The sequence below is a fragment of the Mustela putorius genome, unplaced genomic scaffold (assembly GCF_011764305.1).
Source record: "Mustela putorius furo isolate JIRA1106 unplaced genomic scaffold, ASM1176430v1.1 tig00003899_pilon_pilon_pilon, whole genome shotgun sequence".
NCBI lineage: Eukaryota > Metazoa > Chordata > Mammalia > Carnivora > Mustelidae > Mustela > Mustela putorius.
In genome coordinates this window covers 19,395,813-19,408,539 of record NW_025422048.1, presented here as the reverse complement: position 1 = coordinate 19,408,539, position 12,727 = coordinate 19,395,813, and the positions used below count along the sequence as shown (strand labels likewise).

Below are 12,727 nucleotides of genomic sequence, written 5' to 3'. Positions count from 1 at the left end.
AGATTTGGAGCTGAAGATGGTAGGGAGCCTCATTAGGCCTTAGGCTTAAGCCATTTCTTCCACTTAGTTTTACTTATAATAAAGCTGATAACCAAATTTTGTTCCTCACATGGCATTTTGTGTTTGTTTTCAGTTTGTTTTAGAACTGGAAGGAGAAAAGCACTCACCCTCTCAAACCCTAACAAGCAGAAACAGGAACTATAAAAGTAAAAGAAGTAAAAATCTGGCCATTTTCAAAATGCTTTACTCATTTAACAGATGTGGAAAGTGAGGCTTATACACAAAGGCCTCTGTGATTTACCTAGGGTCAAAGTACTACTACTAAGTGGCCTGTCCAGTACTCAAATTACAATCTTCAATATTCTTTTCAGTACATGTGTGAGTACACTCTTTTCTCCTATTAAAGCCAAGCAGGCCAGAACAGACCTCAAAGCCAAGAAGGACAGTAGCTGTGATAATGTTATTAAGTTAACAGGAGAGGAAAACCATCTCTTCAAATCTAAGAATTCTCTTACTCTGAACTCTAAAACTGATTTTTTCCAGACAAGTCTTTACTTAGAAATCAAGAAACTGAAAGAGATCCTCCAGAAAAAGTTATGCAACAATGTATAAATCATAGATAAACACCTATCACCCAGTTACCCCACCTCCTTCCTTCTGTAACAAGTGTTGTGATGAGCACTGGGTGTTATATGCAAATAATGAATCATTGAATAATACATCAGAAACTAATGATGTACTATAAGTAGGATAACTGAACATAATAATAATAATTAATAATAATAATGATAAAATCATAAACATAATACATTTTTTCCCATTTGGATGGAGTGGCCATAAGGGTGGGCTGGGGTAGGGAACACAAACTATCCCCTGCCAAGGAAGCAGGGGTCACCAAGAGCATATTCTATGATTTTCTGAGCTGCTAAAGTTCAGCTCTACAGAAGGAATTTCCTCATAGGTGTTTCCCAGTCTCAAACTCCTTTTGTAGCTTGAGATCAAAGGGCCCTCCCCTGTGTAGCAGGCAGAACAGATATGGGATGTCATATACCACTGTGTTAGCTTGCTACAAATCATGCAATACTATTAGCATGGGGGAAGCTAGCTCCTCTAGGTTATAGACATACTTTCTGCAGTACGAATGAATCAACTGCATGCCACAGCCCTAACCAACTTGAAATGATTATACGGGTCTGGTAGTAATCGGTTCTGGTTCTGCCACTAATTAACCATCCGACTTTAGAAAAGCCCCTTCTCTAGGTCTTAGTTTCTTCATTTGTAAAAATGATGGAGTTAGACAAGGTTGCCTCCAACTCTAAAATACTATGATTCAACATCTACAACTAGCCTTTATATTAGCATCACATAAAGTTGACTCACACTTCATGTCTGCTGAGAGAAGTACTAAAAGCTTAGATACAATAAAGTCATAAAATCTTTCCAAAGCTATTCCCATGGTTGGGTCAACTTAAGAGAGATACATTTGCATTTTTCTATCCTGCCTCTTTTTTTTTTTAAGATTTTATTTATTTGTGAAAGAGAGAGAGAGAATACAAGAGCATGGGGAAGGGTAGAGGGAGAAGCAGGCTCCCTACAAAGCAGGGGGCCTGATGCAGGACTTGATCCCAGGACCTTGGGATCATGACCTGAGGTGAAGGCAGACGCATAACCGACTGAGCCACCCAGGCATCCCTATCCTCTTTTGTGTCACCTTCAATCTCCCTTCCCTCTGACAGTCCATGAAGATAAAAATTTCACACTGAGTTTCTATCAACCTGAGAAAGACAGAAGTCAGTGCACTTTTTTGATCCTCTAGTTATCAAGATACAGCTTTATTTCTTGAACCTATAATCAGATAAAAATGTCCAAAGGACTAAAGAAACTGAGTAGGGCTATTAGTCTAGTTTTCTTCTTATTTTAATTCCATTTGAAGGAACAATAGGCTCTTCTTGCCTTTGGCAATATAATAATTCAGCTGACATGCTAGAAATACCAAACACCAAGATATAAAACGGTGGCATTTTCTCTCTTTTAAAACAATCAATGCTTTCATTTATGGACTTCAAAGTATATGTGAAATAAAAGTCTCAGCCCTGTGAGTCCAAGGTAAATCAAAAGGCTGTTAAGTGTCATAGAAAAGTTTCCTGCTTCATTGCCCCTCTTCTAGGCAAGAAAGGAAAAAAAAAACAAAAGTACTCCCAAAGAGATGAGTGCTCATCTCATTTTTATATTTCTCTTTCAAACGGGCTTAAGCAACTTTCCCTAATAATTCACTCCAATATATTTCTTCCTTAAGTCTGACCAACCCCTCATTATTGCTGCTCAGGCCCACTTCCTCTTACTAATCTTGCGTTGGCAGTGCTAGAACTCTTCACCATCTTTCATATTGTCAAGTCTCATCTTGACTTCCAGAAATTATAAAGGAAACCTTGGAAACTGAGTTAGGGGTCTCTGATCAAGTTTAGATACTATCTGGAGCTCCGTGATTTGAGTGTAGAGACTAGAAGTCCCTATTGTATCAAACATCCCTGAAGATGCTAGCCCACCTTAGTGAGTCATTTCTCTCTGGTTATTAGCACTTCATCTCTAAAATGAAACAAATATGAAAATATATTAAGGAGAGGAACCTGGATGGCTCAGTCTGTATTGAGCCCCAAGTTGGGCTTTGTGCGGGGCATGGAGCCTGCTTGGGATTCTCCCTCTGCCTCTTGCGCTCTCTCTCCCCGCCCCCTTTCTAAAAAAAATTAAAAAAAAAACTTAAAAAATATATTATGGAAAGAAAGAATCACCATAGCAATGCAAATTATTACTGAATAGAAGGGTCTTCTTGGAGATCCTGCACTCTTAGGATTCAGTTATTATTACAAAAGGAAAATGGCTGAAAATCTCTCTTTTTATACTTAGCTATTCATTATTCACATGAACTTCGATAATACTGTTTAGTACTGGGCATCATGTCTTTAAGTGCAAACCTCTTTCAAAACAGGCCTATGAAAGAAGACAATGGAAACAAGACAATGTCCACATCTGCATTATCACTCTGGTATCATAATTATCCCCAGGTTAGTGGCCCACCTCCAGAGAGCTGACACTTCCTTTGAATACTAATATATCATGATGTTGCTTAAAACAATGCATTCGATTTTAATCATCATCTCAATGGCCATATTGACTCATGGATTCTTCATTTTTGTGGAAGTATTTGGAAAGAAGATTGGTATCTCTGCTTCTGCAAGTTCAGGTGGATCTCACACCAGAGGGTGGCTGGCATCTTATGGACAGGAACTTGGCATCATGATCTGATGAAGGCTTAATAGTGGTCTACTCTTTGGCCAGAGTATCATCTGAATAAGTGGACTCTGCAATCTTTGACAATTTGTGTTACTGTATCATCACCAAGGAAATACTTCCATTGGGAAAAGGTGAAATTTGAGAGCAAACACAGTAGAGAATGCTGAGCTCACCTTAAGATAAAAGCTGCAGCGGTACCTGGGTGGCTCAGCATTTGGTTAAACATCTGTCTCTTGACTTTGGCTCAGGTCATGATCTCAGGGTTGTGAGATTGAGCCCCATGTCCTGCTCTGCAGCGGGTGCAGAGGCTGCTTAAGATTCTCTCTTTCCCTCTCCCTCCAACTCCTACCCCCTCAAAAAACTGATAAAAAAGATAAAGGATGCAAAACAGCCAGATCTATAAAGGAGGAGTTTGTGGTCGAATAACTGCAGTATTGTCTAATCCAGATTACTGCTCTACTTCACAGAGGACTTGGGCCAGGACACCCAAACTCTACCTATGAGTTTCCCTTGGGAACTCATGAAATTTCACCTAGTAAAGAGCCAAAGATTCCATTAGAGCCAGGTATTCTTTTCACAAGCACCCAGATTTGATGTGTGACTTATCTAAGGATATAATCTTACAAATGTCTGGAGTTTGACCTATAGGGTCAAGTGAGGAAATCAACTGATCAACATTAGATACCAAGTGCCCAGTTTTATACACAGCTCCACTCTAGCAATGATAGGAGAGTAACAGTGAATATTAAGGCCAATAAAGCAATTATTCAGTGAGAGACATGATCAATCAACAAATATTTCTTTTTTTAAGATTTTATTTATTTAAGAGAGTGAGTGAAAGAAAGAGAGTATATGCACAAGTGTGGGGAAGGGAGAGGGAGAAGCAGATTCCGCACTGAGCAGGGAGCCCCACACAGGGCTCGACTGTAAGACCTTCGGATCGTGACCTGAGCCAAAGGCAGACACCCAACTGACTGAGTCATGCAGGAACCACTTAACAAATATTTCTTGGGCATCTATTGTGTGCAAGACACTGTATCTCTGCTAAAAGTCATGTGAGTCAAGGGCCCTTCCATTAAGGGTCTAATGACCGAGTTAAAAGGCCAAGACATATTCCTATGAGCAGATAACTGCAAGGTAACCTATAATCAGTGTCAAATGAGTCATATGAATATAATGACCAAGAGGTTTCGGAGGTACAAATGAATAATTCTAATGGATGATGCAGAAGGCTTCCTGGAGAAGGCTGGACTTGTACTAGGCACTTTCAGTTGGACAGGATTTTGACAGGTTAAAGAAGACAGAGATCATTCTAGATTTAAAAAAAAAAATGGCATTAGCAAGGGACTAAGTAGGTGGGCACAATGCTTGTTTGGTAGCAGATCACCTTGCCTGAACTAGAAGACTTGTTTTGGGGAGTAGCAGGGAAAAACAAAAAGCTGAAAAGAAGAGGCCATGGTATCTCAGAGTTTGAAAGGATCCTAGAAATGATCAAATCTAAGCTTTGCTCACCTTATTCTCACATGAATATGGATTTCCCTAGTGCGCCACCAATGTTTAACATATATTTTAGTAACAGGTCCAGACTCCCAACATCTATAAGCATTGAAAATGTGGCACAGTAATTAGAGATAGGGTGTGGAGTTACAGGCCTGACTAAATCACTTGCTAGATGTTCACTCTTAGTTTATCAAACCTTTAATTCTTCACCTACAAATGTGGATAATAGTATACTCACTGAAAGTAATGGTAGGGAGAAAAAGGAGAAAGAGTGCTTGAAGGAGACAGCAAAGGAAAATGAATCTGTAAAGTATACTGCCAGGGAAAGCTGCAGTAGAGAGAATTCAAGGTAGGGGAGGTTGTTTATAGCAACAAATGAACCAAACAGGTCAAGGTGGTTGAGACCAACCAAAAGACCACTGACTTTGACAATTTGGAGATCACTGGTGACCTTTAAGAAATCAATTTTAGGGGCGCCTGGGTGGCTCAGTGGGTTAAGCCGCTGCCTTCGGCTCAGGTCATGATCTCAGAGTCCTGAGATCGAGTCCCGCATCGGGCTCCCTGCTCAGCGGGGAGCCTGCTTCCCTCTCTCTCTCTCTCTCTGCCTGCCTCTCCATCTACTTGTGATTTCTCTCTGTCAAATAAAAAAAAAAAAATCTTTAAAAAAAAAAAAAGAAATCAATTTTAGTACAAAAGGAGAGCGGTAGATCGTAGACAAAGATGAGATAAGCTGAGCTGAGAGGGATGGATGGGAAAGGAAGAAAAGCAGAAGGTACGGTGGGGAACTAGAACTACCGTCAACGACCCTCCTCATTTGCAGTGACAGGAGAGGGAAGAAGATGGCTTTGATTTAAAGGGGTCACAGGGTTGAACAATATAATATGGCTGGATGTCTAGCTCAGCTTAGAACTGAAGTGGTTGGTAACTCTGTTAAGGACTTCCAACCCTAGCCTTCCTCCTTGCCAAGATGCAGGGAGGGGACAGTGACAAAGGGAGAAGGAAGGTCCTACTCACAAAATATCTTCTCCTTGTGTCTAGTACTGCACAGGAAGAAAAAATGATTATAAAGTAATCTGCTCATTTATAATACCATAAGATTGTCAACGGAACAATTATAAGACACTCCCTATGTAGTAAAACCTCATTAATTTGGACTTCACCTTTTTGTAATTTGTGGTAATTTAACCTGGGCTGGAGTTACAAAGAAAGGATACTACTTACAAAGAAAGGGTTCACCAGGCAAAGAGTGTGAAAAAGATTGCAAGGGAGCTAATTTAGCCTGCCAGGGCCCATTTCACCTATTTAAAGAAAATAGTCTTTTTTAAGAACTTCAGCATATTCATTATTTGAATGCAAATTGATTCGGCTAATTATAGATTAGCATAATCTGCTGTTAAAATCTTATATCTGCAACAGTTACTTCGCTCTCACTGAATATGCTCATTAGAAATAAAACTGCAATTCTTTTAAGTTAGTTCACAGTTCAGATGAACCCATACCCCTTTCCCTACCCTCATGAGTTAACTACAGTTCAGGAGGTATTACTCTAAACTAGCACATCACTTATCATGAACACAATGGAATAATGAATAAGTGATCAAAAAAGGCCTCAGCGCAGCCCAAATAGATGCATTAAAGTTGATGTGGTCCATATACACTATGGAGTATTATGCCTCCATCAGAAAGGACGAATACCCAACTTTTGTATCAACATGGACGGGAATGGAAGAGATTATGCTGAGTGAAATAAGTCAAGCAGAGAGAGTCAATTGTCATCTGGTTTCACTTATTTGTGGAGCATAAGGAATAACATGGAGGACATGGGGAGATGGAGAGGAGAAGGGAGTTGGGGGAAATTGGAGGGGGAGACGAACCATGAGAGACTATGGACTCTGAAAAACAATCTGAGGGTTTTGAAGGGGCAGGGGGTGGGTGGGAGGTTGGGTGAGCCTGGTGGTGGGTATTGTGGAGGGCACGTACTGCATGGAACACTGGGTGTGGTGCATAAACAATGAACTCTGGTACACTGAAAAGAAATTCAGAAAAATTTTTAAAAAGGTGTTACAAAATATAACTAAATAAATAACACTACTCCTTATCCAAAAAAAAAAAGTTGATGCCCTAAATCCTATAACTCTCTCCATAGCAGGTTCTCTTACAGCTGATTTAACTCTTACTTAATAAACTAATCTGAAATACCAACTTGGAGCTGGCTGGGCTTTTGTTTTGTTTTGTTTTAAAGTTTGTAACTGATTAGAAGGAGAAAATGGGCTGTTGCATGAAAGGACACTGAGAAATCAGAAGTGATTGCAGGCTGTAGAAAAGAGACAGGATATATACAAAATATGGCTGTAATAACTTAAAAGCTACCAGAGTCTAGGACATTTTGGAGTAGAGATAAAAGGCCTATATATTCGTTAGCAAACTCTGAAAACTGTAATACAGTATTATGATGCAGTACAACAACTATGCCTCTAAATGATCAAGCAGAGTTAAATATATGCCTTAAAAATGCAGATCCATTCACACACACACACACACACACACAATTTGTATTCATAACAGTTAACCTAAAATAATCCATAACGGTTAACCTAACCTGAAATGTGTTGATGCTCAAAAAGTTAAAGTTCATAATAATATATAATAATTAAAACAACGGCAACATTTATTAAATAATTACTGATATCATGCTAAGCACTTTACCTAGATAACTGCATTTAAATCCTAAGAGGTGGGTTTTAATATCATTTCTACTTTACAGCTGAGGAAAGTAAAACTCAAAGAAGTTAAGGAAATACCACCAGGCCACAGACAGAAATAGAGCTGGGATTAGAACTCACACCAGTTCCTTAGCTAGAAACTACACCTTTCCAATGTTTCAGAAAATACAGTTCTCTAAAAATCACTCTTTTCTCAAGGGATCCAGATAGCTGTTTTACTGTGTTTTTGTTTTTCGAACTCGTATTTGACAAATACCTTGATTTGGAAGCAGGAAGGACCTATAATCTAAGAATCTGATAGGATGTTATATGTTTGCAAACATGCTCCATGTTATAAGGAGAATATAAAAGTAATAGTAAAACAAAACAAAACAACAAAACCAAAACAGAACAAAACAAAAACACCACGAACATGTGTATTAGGCCCGCCCCCAAATCTCAGTCAGTCTCTACATACTGTGGATACTGTTTTCAAATGAATAGCCAAGAAACAAAGAGATACATTTGAAAATTCCAAATGATGAATTAAAATTTGGTTCTCCTAATGCTTCCCCACTCATTTTGGAGAAATTTACCCTGAGAATAGGCTAATGGAACATGCGGGTAAAGGGGGATTGGAGGGGAGGACAAAAAGTTGGCTGTTACAAACGATTTAGGAAAATCTTCTCATTACCTGTTCCAAGAGAGCTATGAGGGCATAAAATGCATGTGGCAGAGTGTGTACTGTGGGAAACAAGGCGGGCGGTGGGCCGGGGCAGATACATGCGGTTATCTGCATTACAAGTAAAAGTGAAGGTAGCACACCACATGTACATACAAAGAAAAACATACAATGAAACCATTCATTCATGCAATGCTCCTACTTAAATCAATGTTTTCACTCATCTTTTTTTGTCTCAAGCCTACCCATTCAAGGGTCAGCTACAAATATCACTTTTTTTTCGAGAGGTGGGGAGAAGGGGAGAGGCAGAGAGAGAAAGGATGGGGAGAGGGAGAGAGTCTCAAGCAGGCTCTATGACTAGCACAGAGCCTGATGCCTGACTTGATCTCAAAGCCCAACTCAGGGCTCAGTCGCACGACCCCAAGGTTAGGACCCGCGCTGAAATCAAGAATTGGACACTTGACAGCCTGAGCCACCCAAATGTCACTTCTGCTGTGAAGTGTTCCACGAGGCACAAGGCTGAATGACACTCTTCCCCGTTTGTGCTCCCGCTGCTTTTTCCCCCTTTTCCACACTTAACCACAGCACCAGTGACACCCTCGTCATTAGAGTTATTCACCTCTGTGCTTTCCCACTCCCCTCTTTATCCCACCATTAGTTCCTTGAGGGCAGGGGACTCTCTCATTTCTGTAGTTCTTACAAATGCCCACACAGTGCCCGTCACAGACTAGGCTCTGGGAAAATGGTGACTCAACATCACTGGCTCAAGATGGTGCCTTATTGCCTAGCTTACCTGAAGGAGCATTTGTTCTCTTTCTTTTCTTGCTTGACTCCCCTCCATTCTCAATGAGGCCTTCTGTGACCAGAGGGCCACTGGCACTACCAAACTGCAGGGGTTCGTTGTTGTTGGCAGGGTCAAAGGGCAGCTGGTTCAATCCTAAAGAAGAAAAAGAAAGCCAAAATCCAGACTCTATTAAGGACTGGGATGTCTCTAGATTATGAGCCACTAGAGGAAAACTCTCTAAATCTCAAGAGCCTAGGAATAACAGGTGAGTTCCTTAAAGCTAGTTGCCATGGGCAATTTTTCCAAATTCTGTTTAAGAGTACAGAATTAAGATAAAGGGTCTTATAAGACTGTGGCTCATCTTTGAGAAGATCCCTGATGTTTCTGGGAAATTAACATTTTTGGTCACAAGCTATCCATTATCTCCTATCTCCTTCCTTAAAGAGACAGGACCTTCATTAAAAGTGGCTATGGCTGAACATACTCTTCCTTTGAAAAAGTATTCCTCAGGTTCTCTCTCTCTCTTTTTCTGAAGATTTTATTGATTTATTTGAGAGAGACAGTGAGCAAGAGAGAGCACGAGTTGGGTAAGGGAGAGGGAGAAGCAGGCTCTCTGCTGAGCAGGGAGCCTGACGTGACTTGGGGCTCGATCCCAGGACACTGTGATGATGACCTGAGCCAAAGGCAGACACTTAATGGAATGAGCTACCCAGGCGCCCCTCTCCAGTTATCTCTTGACATTTTTCCATTCTCTCTTTCACTGTAAGGGTTGTTGAGTTAATGTAGCTATAATTATTAGACTACCGTGGTGTCAAAGTCACTGCCAATGATAACAGAGCAGTTGCTAAAAAAGGAAACCACAACTATAGCAAACAAGAAAAGAAAACAAAGATATGGAACTTGCAAGGGGTAAGTTGGAGTGACGGGGAGTTATGACCCAGGTTTGAGTAGCATTATTCCTATCCTTTTCAAATGATGCCGGAGCATGATTGCTTTACTACTTGCTCCAACACCATCTAAAATGGCAAAAGGCACTTTCTACTCTCCAAGTCTTACATGGTTTAGCCAGGGACATGCAGAAAGTTTCTTACTCCTCTGGCAGCAGCACCTGGAATTTCAAGTGTTTCAATTAAAACTTCATGAAAGGTGGAATCAAAAGCTTTGTTAAAGACCAAAGTTAGGTGATCTCTCTTAAGCCTTTTAGCCACTGATTCTCTCATCCTATCAAAAGAGGAATTAGGTTGACTAGGCATGGCTCATTCTTTAACCTTCAATTTTTCTGCAGCCCATAGCTGTATAATTCTCTTTTTTTGTTGTTTTTTGTTTTTTTTAATATATATTTTTAACGATTTTATTCACTTATTTGAAAGAAAGAGCAAGAGCACAGAAGAAGAGGGAGAAGCAGACTCCCCACTGAGCAGAGAGCCCGATGTGGGGATGTGGGGCTCGATTCCAGGACCTTGAGATCATGACCCAAGCCGAAGGCAGGGGTCAATCCAGGCGCCCCCTAATCCCCCACTAATCCTTGAGACAATGTTGTAAAAGGTCAATGAAAGCTTGGAGTCTGGTCAGCTAAAATCAATCAAGTTTCAACAAAATGATGCTAAGTTCTAACAAAATGTCCTTACATTATTGTTTTTAGTTAAAAGTATCCCTATGCTAATGTTTCAGCCCATGTAACAAATACCATTCCTTCAGCAATCAGACTCCACTTGGAATACCTCCATTAAAAATCTTCTGGAACTTGTTAAACATTCTTCCTTATATCACCTGAGTAAGTGAATGAATGAAAACTCACTTCTGTGTCTTAAGTCAACTGTTCATTGCATCATATCTATGTTCTATTAAATCCCTACCATGATTAGAACCAAAGAAACAAACAACCATTGCTATGTATTAAAAAACATTCCAATAATGACCAAGACTATTTACAAGGACAAGATTTTAATACAATTTACAAATGAAGAGGTTTCTTGCACCTGAGTGGTCCAAGTCAAATGTGAGTGGTGTACTATTGCAAAACTTTTCTTGGTATTTCTTCCTGCAGTATTATACTGAACAAAACAAATTCCATGTAAGATGGCATGGTATTGGGGGAAAAGTATATATTTTGGAGGCTGACAGATTGGGGTTAAAATCCTGGCTATGTCTTTTATGATCTGGCAATTCTTATAATCTCCCTTAGTCTTAGTTTCATAATGTGTAAAAAAGGACTGATAACATTTGTACCCAGTTGTTGCAAACATAAAAAAGATAGAATATATATATATATATACTTAAAGTTATTATCTTACTATTCTAAGTAAATTAAAAAAAAAAAACTTTTCCCTGTAAGTTTGTAAACTCTTCTTAAGAGGATCTCCTCCCCAACACTCTACCCTCTCTCTTCACCCCCATCTGTATCCCTGGTGCCTATTACCACGCCTGGCACATAGTGAGTGTTGAATGAATTAATACTCAATAGGGAGGGGGTAGGTGACTCATTCTATTAACCTATGTAGTTAGAGTAAAGATGTGACAGCTGATAATCAAGAATTAATGCCACAACTTAAAAGTTCTGATGCTGATTATATCAACATTACTTAAAATAATTAGATTTCAAATGCATCTCCATCATTTGAGTACCATACTGCAGGACTGTGAAAGCTTGATCAAAAGGAATGCTCAGAGATTAGGAGGTTCTGATTAATGACAGTTAATCAGAAAATTTTTTCTTATTTTGTTTTGCATTTGATAATTTTACAGAGTAATATATTAGTCCATTTCCCTGCCTTATTAAGTCGCTGACTGAAGATGTTATAGAACTTCGGAGCCATAATCTATAAAAGGAGGCTATTAACAGTGCCTAGCTCATAGGACTGTTAAAAGGAGTAAAACGAAATTATGTATGTAGAACATTCTGCATTACATCTGGCATACAGCGGATACTCAATAAATATTAACTGCCACTACCATATTTTGAATTTGATTTCTATTCCATTTCAACTTCTAGAATTATTGATGTACAATGTGAGGAGAGTGGTCTGAATTTGCTCTGATCCAAGGATAAAACCTACTTTCTTCACTGAGTCTTTTCATTGCTGTTTGAAAAGTTGGAGTTTGGGAAAGGAAGCTGCTAAATTAAAAGTATTCAGTCATAGATATTTGACTGTAATTGTTTTGCCTTTTATTTAGTCCCAGATGTTAATTTCAGGGATTGAGGTATTTTGTTCCTCATACTAGCATATAGATATTTGTTTGACACTAAATAAAACAGAGATTTCAAGTATTTTCTGTGTATCCATCTCATATATGATCCAGATATGTGAAAATCCTGATAATTTAGCACACCATCTAATATGTTATAGTTTCTTATAGAAAATGCTCTCATATCAAGTTGAGAAAGACATATCACTCAGTAAGTTGATTCATTGAATATGAATCCACATTTTGTATTATTTGGGACCCAATATAGTCTCCAAAGATTTGTTGTTTAAGAACAAGGGCTATAGAGATAGCAAAATCCTTTGGCACCAGTGCTTTCTAGACACTTGGATTGTATTGTTTTATTTCTCCCCTAAGACAACACTAAATAAACCAATAAATCAGTAAATCAATAGTTACTTAGAGGCTTTTCTGTGTCATGTATTTGTGACTCAAGCTGAATGCTATGGTAAATAAAACAGCCCCAATAAAATTATTCAAATTCTTAAAAGAAAACTACCATTTTAATTTTAAGAATTCTTACTGTAGAAATTACAACTTAAATGTAAAATATTAGCAATGACC

The 12,727-nt window shown here is 39.0% G+C and overlaps 1 protein-coding gene across 4 annotated transcripts in view; it reads right to left on the bottom strand.

Annotated features, from left to right (window-relative positions):
• Positions 1-12,727, bottom strand: part of ENOX2 (ecto-NOX disulfide-thiol exchanger 2) — a 267,589-nt gene that overhangs the window by 155,942 nt on the left and 98,920 nt on the right. For 2 of the 4 annotated variants that reach the window (XM_004778712.3, XM_045068220.1), the window contains exon 3: positions 8,969-9,112. The exons of the other annotated variants lie outside the window; for them this stretch is intronic. The gene's annotated coding sequence lies outside the window, so the exon portion shown is untranslated. The remainder of the gene's footprint in view (positions 1-8,968; positions 9,113-12,727) is intronic. 4 annotated transcript variants of the gene reach the window in all.